Genomic DNA, 16342 nt, shown 5'->3' on the forward strand with positions numbered 1-16342 from the left:
ATTATTATTATTTTTTTTACATTTTAGAAACTAGATAAACAGTTCAGAATTGACGGTCGCTTTATTAGTTCGATCCTCACCGCCACGTTATTTGCTGAGCCTTCTTCCCCTTTTATGGTATGGTAAGGTAAGGCTTTGAAAGTGGAAGCTGAAAGCATACAGGAAGTCCTTGTGCTAGTGGTTATGAGATGTTATGTGTCAGCATGTGTGTGCAGCATAGCCAAATTGACTACTGCTCCCAGCATGGCCATTTGTTCTGTAAGGCATCCCATCTGTGCGAGTGGGAGGATGCTGAATGCTTGCATTTCATTCCTGCTACATCAGGTGGCATCATAGAAACCCTGGGCATCACGCCATGGTACGAGGCTCCGTTGCACCATCATGCCATAGTGCAAGGCTACTGCGGGGTGGAATGATCATGTCTGCTGTTTCACCTTCTGTAGACTAGCATGTTTTGACAGGCTTTCAGCATGTAGGTTTTTGCCATCGCTGTTAATATTAATGATGACCATATTGAAATAGAAGCCACATGTTAGGACAGAACCACTAAAGTAACCATGAAATAGTGGATCTTTGGATCAATATGTAGAATTTCCAGTGCTTTTAGTGTTAAATATTCACTTACATTTTGCTTTTAAGAAAAGGCAGACTTACATTTTAACACAGAGCTAAGAGTCTAAGGATGTTGCTTAACATTCATGTTGATAGAACTCACAATATCCTGTTGATAAAAAGGAAAAGATTACTTTCTTTTCTTTAAATTTTTTTTGTATTGTAGCCTGTGATTTCCACTGACAAGAATTTTAGCATTTCTTAATACTGACAAAAAACATTGAAATCCCTTAAAAGCAACTTACTTATATTATTAGCTAAAGTAGGAGTACTGTACTTGAATAACACAGAATGAACATGCATACATATTTTTACCCATTCATCGCACAAGTGCCGAAACGTAAAATTTAAGTTTGTGTAGGATTTAGTATAATTTAACTAGTTAATTTGGCTAGCTATGTAGATTTAATTTATCACCACCACCAGGAATAATAGATCATGTAGTGCTTGCCTGACAAGTCTTTTAAAATGTCAAAGACGTGGTATTTAGAATAATCAAACGGTTTTGATATACAGTAGCGTGTTGTGTTTGCACCCTTGGCAAAATGGCAAGACACCTTTGGATAACATGTTGGCTCTGAGCTGAGGGGTTCTATTGCAGCACATGTAAAAGATGTTATTTGATTCTGGAGACAACTTTATTTTTGGCAGCCTTTGATTCAACCCAAGTCACCAGTGTTGGTGCACTGCACATGAACCCTGAGTTGCTCCTGACGACAGAAGTTCAAAGCAGGATTAGTAGAGCTCATTGTGGCTGTGATGTCAAAGTACTCTAATGAACACTGCCCGGCCACAAAAAAGTCACACACTCTTGTATATCGTTCGACTGTCTTTTGTTTTGAAAGGCATTTCGATAAGCCTATGCAATGTCACATCTTTTATTTCCATCTAGTCGCAATAATTTCTCTCCAAAATCTTGTATTGATGATGGGAGAATTATATTGCTGTGTAAAGCCTAGACCTGACCAACAGAAGCAACCCCAGGCCATAACACAGCCCCAACAAAGGTAGTTAGTTATGGTGGTACTGTAGAAACTTGAAATTATGGGTGCATCATTTATTCTGCCTCTCTGGACTCATCAGATCACATGACCTTTTTTTAGTGATCCACAGTCCATTCTTTATGCTCATTTGCAAATTGAAACCTTTTTTTTTTCTTCAAATACCCTCACTAATACTTGGTATTCATTAAGCAACACAGCTGTTTAGTCCCAATCCCTTGAAATCCCTCTTACTTTCATTATTAAACATACTGTAGCTATGAATTCTACTGTTGCTTTTTCAGGCTATTTCTTCACTACTATCCTTCCAGGTTTTAACAATGTGTTTAGTTCTTAACTTAGCACTAAAGATGTTCTCCTTAGTTGTTTTCTTCTCTTGATTTAGGCCAATAATTTGACACTTCTGAAACAAAGAGTAACATCTTTGCCACAACCACAGGATATGTCTTCAGCTCTGGTTGTTTAAGAAATGAGAAACTGCTCACTGCATCAGTTAGGGTTAAATAACTAACAGTAATTATCTAACTATTTGCTTTTTTGCTCAGTCATACACACAATATATACACATACATACATTAAAGATAAATTTGCGTGTGTGTGAGAGACTCCTGCTGTAACTAGACAGCCTCAGTTAAACAGCATGATCTTGTACTAATCTTTGTCTCAAAACCATACTAGAATTTTGCAGTTCCTTAGATATTTCGACCAAAATAAAATCAGTACACAGAATAAATTACGTCTAATAAAAAAAAAAAGGGATTAGAAAATTATACTGGAGCTTTTGCTTACTTTGTGATCTAGTCATTCAATTAATAGTGGTGGAAATTTATCTAGGGACCCCTAATACAATATTATCACGATACCCAGGTCCCGATTTAATTTGTATTGCGATTCTGTTCACGTCACAGTATTATAAATACTCGGATTCAAAATTTGACCATCTCAAAAGAAAAAATAGATTAATGGAAAATAGTTTAAAACAAAAAACAATCAAGTCAGTTGTGGCATCTGGAATTTGTAGAGAGTCAGGTTATAATTTTAGTATTTGTTAATTTTTAACTGATACATTTTTGAGTTATAAATGGTGGCAAACATTTTTTTTATTGAAATCATTTGTCCAAGTATTTGCTGTTAGCCTAGATAAATATGTTCGAATACACAATGGTATATTTAATAGTCACATGTTGCAGTTTATGTTTATCAGTGTGATGTGTGGGTGTGCATATACACTACTGTTCAAAAGTTTTAGAACATTTGCAAATTTCTTTGTTTTTGTTTAGTGATTTATTTTTTACATTCTACAACAGTACTGGGGATTTCAAAACTATAAAATAAAACATATGGAATTAGGTAATTATGTAACAACAACAAAAACAACAGTTAGTTGTTATTTTAAGACACAGTGGTCAGCCTTTCTGTAATAGTTCTTGCAAGAACAGTATTGTCAAGTGCATTTGCAAAATCCGTCAAGCACCATAATGAAACTGGCTTTCATGAGGGCCGTCCCAGGAGGGCGAGACCAAAACCTACCTCTGCCACAGACGAGAAGTTCATGTAGAGTTATCAGCCTGAAAATGACCAATTAACAGCACCTCAGATTAGAGGCGTTATGAAGTCTTTACAGAGCAGAAGTAGCAGACACATCTCACCATTAACTGTTCAAAGGAGATTAATGCATTTCTTGGACGCCTTCAGCATTCCTTCACAATGTAGAAAGAAATAAAAATCAGGAACGATCATGGAGTTAGAAAGTGTTATAAAACTTTTAAACGGTAGTGTGTGTATATATATGAGTTAGGCCAAGCAGTTAGTGACACAATCATCATGATTTGTGCTCTGTGTGCCGTAAGCACGTTTGGGAAACACTGCCCTAAATAACGGGACGGATCAGGTGTGGCTGGTGTCCGCGCAGTTGCACGTGTCGGCCACAGGGGGTAGTAAAACCCTCATCTGTCGCAGTGCTATGGACGCTGGTAGCAGGAAACATGAGGAGATATTCGGCACGAGACCGTATTTACTGTAAACACTTATAGTCAGCGTGTGATAGGGGAGAGAAAGAGGGAGGTTTTTACTGACGTGCTTGTTTAACGCCGCGTCGCTTTTGAACCTGTTCGAGGACGAACAGCGCGGTGACGTTTCACCAACCCGGAAATAGCAGTGAGACAGCGCGCGCGCGATAGAGAGAGAGAGAGAGAGAGAAGTAAATCACTCTTCCCAGGAGTTAGGCGTCGGAACAGGGCTTCTCAAGGTTTCTACCGCATTTACACGATAAAGGTATGTTTAATTTTCATATTCGTTGTTTTACTCTGGTTCGCTGTGTTGTGTTTTGTGGATAAACAGAGGGAAGAGCTGATAAGGCGAGCCAGTGAATGAAGCAGCGTGTGAATGAGGTCGGTCCCGCTGATTGACAAGGCATGGGGAACTTGTGAACAACCCTGCGGGTAACCTGTGGGCTTTTTACAGCTCTGCTCTGGTGCACATCCACACTAGAAGCGCTTTCTACCCCGAAGGCTCATATAAGGTTGTTTTGTCCTGAACAGTGTACATAACGGTAACTAGAGTAAACAGACTGGTACTGTTGAGTTTGAACTTACTGTAGGATCAGACAATCCAGATCATGTCAGGGAGGATAGGAAGTAAAAGAGCTTTTATTGTAAGACATCATGCAATGTACCAATAGGGACTTTACAGAGCAGAAGTAGCAGACACATCTCACCATTAACTGTTCAAAGGAGATTAATGCATTTCTTGGACGCCTTCAGCATTCCTTCACAATGTAGAAAGAAATAAAAATCAGGAACGATCATGGAGTTAGAAAGTGTTATAAAACTTTTAAACGGTAGTGTGTGTATATATATGAGTTAGGCCAAGCAGTTAGTGACACAATCATCATGATTTGTGCTCTGTGTGCCACCACATTGGATTTGAAATGAAACAACTACAGTACAACAGAATTGAAGTGCAGACTTTGTTTCATTTAAGGGTTTGAACACAAATATACAATTAAACATGTAGGAATTGTAGCTATTTTTATACAAACACTTCTCATTTCAGGGGCTCAAAAGTAATTGGACAAATAAACATAACCCTAAGTAAAGTGTTACTTTTTAATATTTGGTTGGGAATCCTTTGCAGGCAATGACTGTCTGAAGTCTGGAACCCATGGACATCACCAAGTGCTGGGTTTCCTCCTTTGTGATGCTTTGTCAGGCCTTTACTGCAGTTGTCTTTAGTTGTTGCTTGTTTGTGGGTCTTTCTGCCTTAAGTCTTGTCTTGAGCAAGTGAAATGCATGCCTGACTGAGTTGAGATCTGGTGATTGACGCAGCCATGGCAGAATATTCCACTTCTTTGCTTTAAAGAACACCTGGGATGCTTTTGCAGTATGTTTTGGATCATTGTCCAATCAACTTTGCTGCATTTGGCTAAATCTGAGCAGAAAGCATATCCCTTTACACTTCAGAATTCATCCGGCTGCTTCTGTTTTTTGTCACATCATCAATAAACACAAGTAACCCAGTGCCACTGGAAGCCATGCATGCCCATGCCATCACTCAGCCTCCACCATGTTTCACAGAAGATGTAGTGTGCTTTGGATCATTAGCTGTTCCAAGTCTTCTCCAAACTTTCTTTTTCCCATCATTCTGGTACAGGTTGATCTTAGTCTCATCTGTCCAAAGGATGCTGTTCCAGAACTGGGCTGGCTTCTTCAGGTGTTTCTTGGCAAAGTAAATTCTGGCTTTTTTGAGGCTAATTAATGGTTTGCACCTTTTGGTGAATCCTTTGTATTTATTCTCATGAAGTCTCCTTTTATGGTAGACTTAGATACTGATACACCTACTTCCTGGAGAGTGTTCACTTGGATGTTATGAAGGGGTCTTTCTTTACTATGGAAAGGATTCTGCGATCATCCACCACTGTTGTCTTCTGTGGATGTCTAGGCCGTTTTGAGTTCCCAAGCTCACCAGTGCACTCCATTCTTCTTAGAATGTACCAAACTGTTGATTTGGCCACTCCTTACATTTCTGCTATCTCTCTGATGGATTTTTTTTTTTTTTTTCAGCCTCAGGATAGTCTGTTTCACCTCCTTTGACCGCATGTTGTATGTTCACAGCAACAGCTTCCAAATGCAGACGCTACACCTCGAATCAACTCCAGACTTTTTAACTGCTTAACTGATGACAGGTTAACGAAGGAAGAGCCCATGCAGCCTTATTTGCTTTTTTCAGCCTTCTGCGTCAATTGTCCAATTACTTTTGGTCCCTTGAAAAAGAGGCGGCTACGTCTTAAAGAGCTGTAATTCCTACGCCCTTGCTCCAATTTGAATGTGAATACTCTCAAATTACAGCTGAGAGTCTGCACTTTTAGCCCATATTGATTATATAATTGTATCCTGAATATGTTTTTTGTAAACCGCTAAAATAACAAAACTTGCGTCACTGTCCCAATATTTTTGGGCCTAACTGTATATTTAGGCCTGTCATTTCTCTGTTTTCTTTTTATTTTCCATAAAATATTGGCAGTTCTGTTTTTGTTTAGATCTAAAATTTGTAGTCATTTATCTTCTGTCATTTGTTTTTTGAAACGTAAACTGATGGGTGTGAAATTATAGTATGTTTTGTGACATCTTTATAAATATTTTATGGATACCGATTTCATGAGACAATGGAAACACTGTGGTAGAGTGTGTAGTGTTGTGACCTCACAGTTCCAGGGTCCATGGTCTAATGGTAAGCTTAGGTTACTGGCTGTGTGGAGTTTCACATGTTATGTTTGTGTCAGTTTCCTCCCATTGTCTGAAAACATACTAATAGGCAAGTTAAATGGAATTTATTTGTGAATGTTGGACTGGTGTCCCATCTGGGGTGAATTTGCCCTTCTTGTCATTCGTGTTGCCATATTTATGATTGAAGGATTTGACGGTTATTGCCTGTTATTTATTGAATTATTTACAGTATATTTATTTACATTGCATTTGCTATTTAAAATATATATAATTTTACTCTCCTCCCTAGAGTTACACCCTGACTGCCAAAGCAGATGGTTAGCAATCAAGCCAAACACATTGGATGCCAACAGAAGATTCATTCTCTATAATGAGTGCTTTATATCTGGGTTAGGTGTCTGGCTAGTTAAATTGGCTGTGTATGATGTTACCTTGGTGGGTATTAGGGATTTTCTTATTACTGCTTATCTTAAACCAGATGTACTGGCATTTATCTGACTAAGACTAAGAAGAAAAAAAAAATATTTAATTCATTCTGTATGAAATAATATATAAACTGTAAAGATCAGCTCTACAGAGTTTGTCCTGGTGTGGCCAGTGGCTGTTTTACTGATTCGTGTTTTAAAATGTGATGAGAAATTATTGTGAAATGTTTGCTTAGAGGTGGAGAGGTTGTAATGAAGGGTAACTCTGAGAAATGTGGGTTGGGCAATAGATAACCAGGTTTTAGATATTGAGAAATGTTCCAGTGTGCAAGAACAATGTCTTTTCAAATGTAAAATCTCACTACCTAAAATAGCTATAAAAGCCTAGAGCTTTACCTTATCCCTCTGCACGGTTTTGCCTAATTACAATATGTTGCATGTGGTGTCACACCCTCATCAGGGGAAAATTTCAGCCTGTCCAGTTCCTTTCTTTATTTACAGCATCAGAGCCTGGGCGCAGTTTTGTTTTTGGTACGTTATTCCAGGGCCTCATGTTTCATATTACGTATTGTTTTGTGGCATTTTAGGTCGACTGGTGTCATCTAATCAAGTGTTACATGAAAAGGCTTGTGTAAGAAAAGTATTTCTGAATTGGGTTTGGAACAGAATTGGTCTACATACCGAGTTTTATGCCAAAGCTATCCAGTGTTATTTAACAGCCATAGCATTAACCTCACATAACGTTAACACTGATTAGCAATTATGTAGCAGTAAACTGGCGACAGGATTATAGGCATCCAGGGCTAACCCATGCTGTCCCAGTCTGATCTCACAGAACACCCAGTGCACCACGGCGCACCACACACAGGACCCAACAAAGACCCCAAGGCCGCCTACCTAGCCTCTAACCTCCCCGAGTCCAGTCCAATTAAGCACTCATGGGATGTGCTGGACAAACAAGACTGATCCATGGAGGCCCCACCCTGCAACCCACAACACCCAAAGGATCTACTGCCAACATCCTGGTGCCAAAGCACACCCCTAGGGGCCCTGCGGAGAAATGTCCTGAATGGCCATGAGAGAGAGGGAACCTACACAGTAATGTTTAACACTATAATGTTATAGCTGATCGGTGAATTTCTTGTCCTATGTTCAGTCAAGGAAGTGACTCATCACACGTGTCTCTTGTGGGCGTGCTGCAACTGATATTACTGTTGCTTGAGGGCACGCACCATCCACTGCTTTTATGTTTTAAAAAGAAAATGTGCTTCCAAAGATACCTAGTTGAATTCAAGTCAGGCTAAATAAAGCACTAATAATTGTAAAAAGCGTACATGATATGCAAGCCTCTTTGGTTAATTTGTACAGTAACTTTTTTTGCACTCTAGGTCAAATTATTACTCTATTTATGTCCAAATTTGATTATTTGCTAGCTCTCCCCTGTCGCATGACAGTCAATCAGGGAGTGTGTAGGCTATGACGTGGTTTCTCTGTGATATGAGAGACATCTGAAGCCAACCTCCACTTATGCTGCGTCACAATGCAGATAACAGACTTTTATTAAAACACCCACTGCCCTCTTTAACGTACTGTACATGACTTCACAGACACCAGAACTGTCTAGTATTGACCTAAATGATGGGTGAGAGTAATGCCACCCCTTCTGTGCAGAGAGCACAGCCACATACAGCTGTCACATTGTCAGGTTTTGGCTCATGGCAGTCCCATTTATCAAGCTGGATACAAACGAATTTATTCATGAATCAGTAAAGCTATTACGAAAGAAATCCCATAAATTTAGAAATAGCTAAATCTCTATCACAAACACATCCTTGTACGAGAATTGAGTAAATTGTGTAAAAAAAAAACATCATTTTATGGTGCGGGCTTTTATTAAAGGCTAATAAAAAATAACACTAAGCCCACACAAGCATTTTTAAAATTATTTTAAAATAATTATTTAAAATTAATATTTAGCTTTTGTTTTATCACCACCACCACTATATTTTATATTTTGCACGCACGTCAAAATATGAAGTCAAAATAACTTGCACTTTATTCTTTAAGGCTTTACTCTCATCGTTTATTTTATGCCACTGTCTGTGCATTTGTACTTTTGTGGGTGTCACTACAGTGTGCAGAAAACGCCTTGCACTGTACCAGTTAGCTTATGCACGTGGGTATGTAGAAAATCAGCAAAACACTGTAAATATAGTGAAAAATCTTAGATCAGTATAACTTACACAAACATTTCAACACAAATTTTCTTAAAAATTTGCAAGAAATGTGCATAAAAATTGCACTTTTAAATCTGATTGATTAGAAGGTGTTATTATTTTATTCCATTTACTGATCGTTGTTTCCTTTAGACAAAGTTTCAGATTTTTATTTATTTATTTATTTTTTGCATTTTTAGGATTTTTGCATTTTTTTTTTTTTTTTTAGGATTTTTTGGCTATTTATTTTTTATATGTCCTGAATGGCCATGAGAGAGAGGGAACGTACACAGTAATGTTTTGCACTATAATGTTATAGCTGATCGGTGAATGTTGTTTCTTTCTTGTCCTTTGTTCAGTCAAGGAAGTGACTCATCACACGTGTTTTTTGTGGGCGTACTTATAATTTTATATGACAGTTACTGACAGTAGACATTTTTATGTTTTAATAACCTCCACAAATAAAGCAATTAGAAATTTACATGTGCATATGTTTAACACACAAATACATATACATAATATAAACGCAGCAGTGGTACAGTACCTGGAACAAAATAGGTTTCCTGCTTATAATTCATTTAGCAACTTCTTTTTTTTTTAGATCCCTGACTGGCTTTTATTTTGACATGCATGCATTGTAATAAAAGAATTTTTTTTAGGATTTTCGCTCTACTTTTTTAAAACACACTGCGATATTACATTTTTCATGTTACATGCATAAAATCTGCAAGAGGATCGTCAGGGTTGTACTACAGTACATTATGTTGCCTGTAGTAACATCCAACACACACTTGTTTGGTTAATGGTTCGGATAATCTAAGACTAATACTAAATTGATTAAAGAACAAGGTTAATATTTTATAAACTGATCTGGTGATGTTTCCTGTAAAGAAATGATTATATATATATATATATATATATATATATATATATATATATATATATATACACTTGCAACTGAGCTCTGGTGTATTGTACTCCTATCAGTTGGGTACTTGAGATACTTCTACAATTTGATTAGAGTCCACCTGTGCCGAACTGAATTCATTTCACATTATTAGGAAAGGCACGCACCTGTTTATGTAAGTTGTCAGCGTAAATGGTGCATGTCGGGGTAAAGCCATGTGGTCGTGAGAATTATCTTTAGACCAGTGAGAGAGGATCGTGCCGTGGCACAGATTTGGGAAGGAATACAAGAACATTTCTGCAGCGTTGAAAGTGCCCAAGAACACTATAGCCTTAATCATTCTCAAATGCAAGAAATTGGAACAACCAACAGTCTTCTGAGATCTGTCCAGGCTGAGTAATCAGGGATGAAGAGCCTTGATTAGATGGGAATGCAAGTTGTTAAAATTAAGTCATAATTGAAACTAAAAACTGTTCTGTTCTATAATGGCTACTGAAAACTTCACACTTAGAAGGGATGCAGTCAAGCACAAATCATTAGGAGCCTTTGGCTTTAAACTTAAATTATTTATCAGCCAAATCATCCTTTTAGAAGTCAAAATTTAAACCCTTTTCATTACGTAACCAGTTAAACTTACCTAGCCAAACTGATTCAAACGGTTAGCTGTGCTTTGCTACTGTAGCATTAAATGATGATAATGACTGAATACTGGCTGAGTCTACCTGGGTTGAATATACCTGAGAATTTTTTACTTTTCAACGCACTGTGTTGATGGCAGCTGATGTCGCTGTGACAGGGTTTAGATAAGCAAAAGTCCTTGACTGACATTGGCTAACTTTTGGCTAGCTAGCCAGCTAGCTAAGCTACTGTATGTCATGCGTGTTAGCAAGCCAATCTGCGAGTTTTAGAAGCTTAAAAGATAAAAAAAGGAAATGACATACTGTAACATTAATAAATGTCACATTCTGCAGAAAATACTAACTAATTAAATGTTAATCTGTTGTTCTGCAGTTCACTTCACTTACTCCTATTAGCTTGAGAAGGTTCAGCAAGTTTATTCACTGTGGACAGAGCACCAGAGTACAGGAGCACACATTATAGTACAGAAGACTGGATTCAGTACCGAGAGCATATTAAATATTTGCATATGTGTGACAGTTAAATGATTTGTTGTTTGTGAGCTGTGCTGTCAGGTGTTCTCCTGTACTCTTGTGCCTGGGCTAGAACCAGGCAAGGAGAGGGTTTGTCATAGGATTAAAGATTGCTGCAAGTTTATTAGATTTATGTTTGTGAAGAGCGATTGCCACTGGTGGCTGTCTGGATAAAAAAAAAATAGTTGCAAAATAAAAAGGTTTTATGCATTTTATTTTTAAAATGAGCACAATAAAAAAGGGACCAATACCCAATACTGCTCTCAAATAATTGTACTTGTACAACTGTTCCAATATTATTGAAACCAAATCATTTTACGGCAAAGTTTGTTATGCAAATCGCTCACGTCCCCAATCCTCTCGCTTGCACCAGAACGTGTGCCAATGCCTTTGAAAAAAATTAAGAAAAAAAAAAGGCATGAGTGTGAACCACAGAAACAGCAATCGGGTCAGCGTGGGTTTTCTCCTGTAAAGTCAGCAAATAAAAGTACATTTAAAAGTAAGTCTTGTGCATGGACACATCCTTACATGAAAGACAATGCAAACAAAACTGCAGTTTTCTAAAATAGTTTTTTTTTATTGCAGTGACCGTGGTGGCAAATGGATGGCCTCTTTGCTTACATGTCGATTTGTTTAAATATATAATTAATTGTCTTTTCTTGAAAATTAAAAAAAATATGCATAGTTTATGTTACGACTTCAGCAATAACATTAACATTGGCACTGTTGTCATGGGCAGTTGCCATAGTACTAAAGGAGCTCAAAGAGTCCAAGAAGGGAAAGTAAAATGCATTTACTCTGAATTAGAATGATGAGACATATAACAGTCTATGGCTTTTCCAGTACCCACTCAAAACAAACAAGCAAACAAATAAAAACAGCAATATAACATACTTCCAAAGCTGTACAAAAGCAGTCTGTTGCAGGATGTTTTAGTCCTCAGCTTCACCACTGATATTTGGACTAGCGGTGTCAGCCCAACGTTTATCAGTTTACCGGCACAGTCGATGGATGAAGACTTTGCTCTGCATGCAAAGCAGTGTTGGGGGTCACGCACTAGCAAAGCAAAGACAGGTGCATTTGATGAAAAAATGTCATCTGAGCATTCCTAAAAAAAAAATCTTTGCTGCAGTCTATAACGGACTATTTGATAACATTTTCTCTATGGCAGATTTTACAGCAATTAGCCATAACATTACAGCGCAAATTATTATGACTAGTGTTGTGTAGGTTGTTTACTGGCCCTACCTTAACTCACTATCACAGAGTATTGCATTGTGTCATGCCGTAGCTCTTGTTTACCCATGCAGTTTATGGTGTCTTTTTGTCTTTTTTGTAGAGTTCTTAGATAGTTTAACTAATTCATGGTGTTTTGTCTTAGCTAGTCAGCTAATTGGTATATTAGTTAGCTAGTTAGTTTTGTTTATTTATGTTGTATGTAGCACCTTGGGCTTGGAGGAACATTGTTTTGTTTCACTGTATAATTAACTATATATAGTTAAAATGACAACTGGACTTGACTTGACTTGACTTGACTTGAGGTTCCCCTTGTGATCATCTTTGTCCTCTCGGATCATCGCTCTACAGGGCCTCTGGGGTGTCTGGCACCAGAATGTTGGCAGTCTGTCCTTTGAGTGCTGTGGGATGGGGTCTCGGTGGATTGGAATTGTTTGTCCAGCTCATCCCATGGGTGCTCAGTCGGATTGGGATTAGGGGAGATTGAAGGCTGGGTCGGCAGTCTTGGGCTTTTTATCTGCTGGGCCCCATGTGTGGTGAGCTGTATTGCATTGCAGGTTCTTTTCCCCTTCTATCAAGGCCAATATTGTCTTTTTTCAGCGATTTATACTCCATTGGCTTTTCTGTGGGATCGGACTAATAGGCTGGTACAATATATAATTGATAATGAGGGGTAATGTGTTAAAATATGTGTTAATGTTATGGCTGTTTGGTGTAAAGTAAAGATTAAGCAGAATTTAGTCATTTTATTTACATCATCAGTCATTACAATCTGAGCTCATGTAGACAACAGGGATGCATAAACAGAAACATTCTTTAAAGTAAGCTTGGGGGAATCCTAAATTGTGCAGCATAATGTCGGCAATTATGTCGAAGGTTTCCCCCATAAACATGAGAATAAATCTGAATTAACATGACACTTCAAATCAACTGACATCCTGTGTTTTCTTGATCTTACAGACCCGATGGCACCTCATAATATAGAACATTTATTGAAGCATTAGCAGAATCCTGGAAACTCATCAAATTTAAATATTACTGTATGTTCTGGTTTAAAAATCACTGAACACATGTAAGGACAAGGCATTGTAGTATTTTGTAGTTTATCACTTTGATAGTTGTATGCTAGTTCTTGACATAATGTACAGTATCAAGAAATTACCATGAAATGATGGTTAGAATAAGCACATTAATATATACTTGTACTGTAGTAATACTGCTGTTGGGTGAAATGAATCATCATTTTCTAACCAGTCAAGAGTTCAACAATTAGATCGTAAAGGGCACACAGCCCATGTGACTGGGTTGACTGACTCTCCTGTGAAAACCAGTAACTTCTGGTCTGTCACCTGCCATTTTCCAGAAACAGTAAAACAGGGGCCATTCGTTTTCTGAATATTTGCTCTATTTCAGGTCTCCAAACAGGTGCCTTAAAATTCAGACTTTCTATACTTGTGTAAGAAATTTGTAGAGTTTGTACTAGCTTCACTATTTTGAGTTAGCCATCAACTTATAACAGTAATGCTTCTGTGAAGAGTCGAGTAAATTTTGCACAGTCTGCGTATTTTTTCCTGGGTCTTGTTATGACAAGTGCTGGAATGCAGAATGAGCTCTGCAGTTCTGCTTTAGCTCTGCGGATCCCCTGGAATAAAATAAAATTTAATATATTTAATACTTATGCTTTGTGTCATTTTTCATTCTAATTTTTTCAGGGTTTTCATTCTGTACTATGTAGTTGTTATTGTAGCGGGTTCATGGAAACATTCGCTTAATGTGACTATACTGTAGACCCCTTTTTAAGAAAAAAGGCTACAAATAGGCCATTATTGTCCATTAACTTTCTGCAGTGATGCAAAATAGTGCATAACCAGTGTATTGCTCATTATTACAGTATGTTCTCACTGGGTGGAATCCATTGTACTGCCATTAATTAGAACAGTGTCTTTTTCTAAATTAACTGAAGTTGAAGTTCATGCTGATTTAATTTAAATGGTTTTGGGTTGGTTGTGTTGCCATGAGACACCAAAGCTGCTGATGATACATCGGATGCCCTTTCTGATGCCACCCTCCTATTTTACCTGGGCTTGGGACCCGCACTGCATCCAGTGACTGGGATTTGGACATTGGCTGGGAATCAAACTCGGGCCTTTCACATGACAGGCGAAACACCTACCACTAAGCTACCAGTGCCCTGTGATTATAAAATATAGAAGAGAGGTTAAAAATAATTGGGCAAAAGGAAAAAAAACACAGGAATTAATATACATCGAAGACCAGATAAGATTACCTCATTGGCATTGATTGATCATTTAGATACCAGGAAACTGGTAAGAATGACGGGCACCCAAGGCTCGCCCATAACTGGGCCAAATGTCAGCTCATCTGGTCTGAACCACAGAAAAGCCATTGCGGCATAAATCACTAAAAAAGTCAGTGCTGATTACGATTGAAAGCCGCTATTGCATGTGAGTGTAGTGAAAGATGGTAAAAAACGCAGTTGTCCAGGGAGATTAAAAGAAGTCTTGACATGTGGATCTGTATCCAAGGATGTACGACACATTAGTCTTTAAGGCATTTAGTTTCTGCTGCTGAGCTGCCAATCCATGTTTTTGCGAGATTCAAGCAGAAACATGAGTGTCTAAGAAAAGAAAAGGAGAGTGAGGTGAGTGTTAGAGCAGCATAGAAGTAGTATGGAAGCCCACATGAGGATAGAACTTCACTGACTGTAAAGGTATAGAGGGAGAATGGCACTGTTTTTTGAAAAGGTTTGCATGGAGCAAAAGTTGATCACACCTTTGTCAGCTGATGTGGCCATGATGTCCTACAAGAGGCAAGACCCATGTGGCTTCAGAGGAAAATCTTGAGATTGTCTCCATCAAAGCCTGCTGAAAGGAGTAGATGAGGAATGATGACTGGTTTAGCAACATGAAACCTCTAAGTTATGCCACAAGGGCAGCTACTGTGGAGAGTAGCTGTTTGGATCGCACTAGTAAGGATCTTGGACATAATACGAAGTAAGAAAGAAAGACAGTTGAAATGTATACTGATAGTGGTTGATATCTGAGGTATCTACAGTATTATTTTTTTCAGGATAGGAATGACTTTTGCTGTCCTGAGTGCAGGTAACTGACCAGATGCTACAGTCATGAGTGATGGAAGAGCTGAAGGGAGGAGGTTTTTTTGGAGTGGTGGGGATGAGATGGCACCAATGGACAAATGGATTGCTAAACAAGATTTACAGGATCTCTTCTGTAGAAACATTTAGTGCAAGAAGTAGGGAAGGACTGGCAGATTTCACAAATCCTCCTGTTAAAGAAGCTGGCAAAGTCACCTAAGTTTGTTACCTTAATGCTGTTTTAAATTTAGAAAAGGAGTATTTAGTAGTATTTTATGTCCAATGTGTTCTAAGGCTTGATGAATCCTGTTTGTAACATATGTAATGATGCATCTGTTCAACATTTCACTACAGTCTGCTTATACATGACCTATACTGATGTCCTGTTGGTGATGGTGAGAGTCTCTGAGGCTTTTTTTCCTAAGTCTGAGGAACATCTGAGGTGTGGTGCCAGAATGCTTTAAGGCAAGTTATATCCTGTGTTCACATGCAAGATCCGCAGCGTGTCACGTCAGTCAACATGACGCGGCATAAAATGCATCGGTTTAACAGATCAGAAAGTCTGGCAAATCCAGGCTTGTACTTATTACGCATTTCAGGAACAGGGCCCAATGAGTATCAGTACACAGTATTGATAAGCAATATTCTCAATAAATAACATTTGTATTTCTACTACACATACACAAGTGGCAGTCAAGTCAAATCAGGACTTTTGCTTGTGCAGAATATAGACCACGTTTATAAAAAGTAAAAACTACCTTTTTTCCCTCTATACAATCCCCTGAAACACTAATGCACTTATCCCAGCGTTTGGGTTAGACTGATTGCTTCAGGTCTGAAACTGTGGCCACCCAGGAACTCCTTTAATGGCTCAAACATGTTAAAAAAAGGTTCGGAGCAAGGACAGGATGTGGCAATAGCTGAGTTCCTGTAATGTGTGAATGATTGTGTCTCG

At 38.2% G+C, this 16342-nt stretch overlaps 1 protein-coding gene across 2 annotated transcripts in view; it reads left to right on the forward strand.

Annotated features, from left to right (window-relative positions):
* The first annotated feature begins 3569 nt into the window (after window positions 1–3569).
* The window catches only part of fam49bb (family with sequence similarity 49 member Bb), a 72462-nt gene continuing 59689 nt past the window's right edge, over window positions 3570–16342 (forward strand). The window contains exon 1 of one of the 2 annotated variants that reach the window (XM_053488014.1): window positions 3570–3887. The gene's annotated coding sequence lies outside the window, so the exon portion shown is untranslated. Of the gene's footprint in view, window positions 3888–4036; window positions 4055–16342 lie in introns of those variants that run through there. The other variant, XM_053488016.1, reaches the window with a different exon arrangement.

This window comes from Clarias gariepinus, chromosome 26 (genome assembly GCF_024256425.1).
Source record: "Clarias gariepinus isolate MV-2021 ecotype Netherlands chromosome 26, CGAR_prim_01v2, whole genome shotgun sequence".
NCBI classification, from domain to species: Eukaryota; Metazoa; Chordata; class Actinopteri; order Siluriformes; family Clariidae; genus Clarias; species Clarias gariepinus.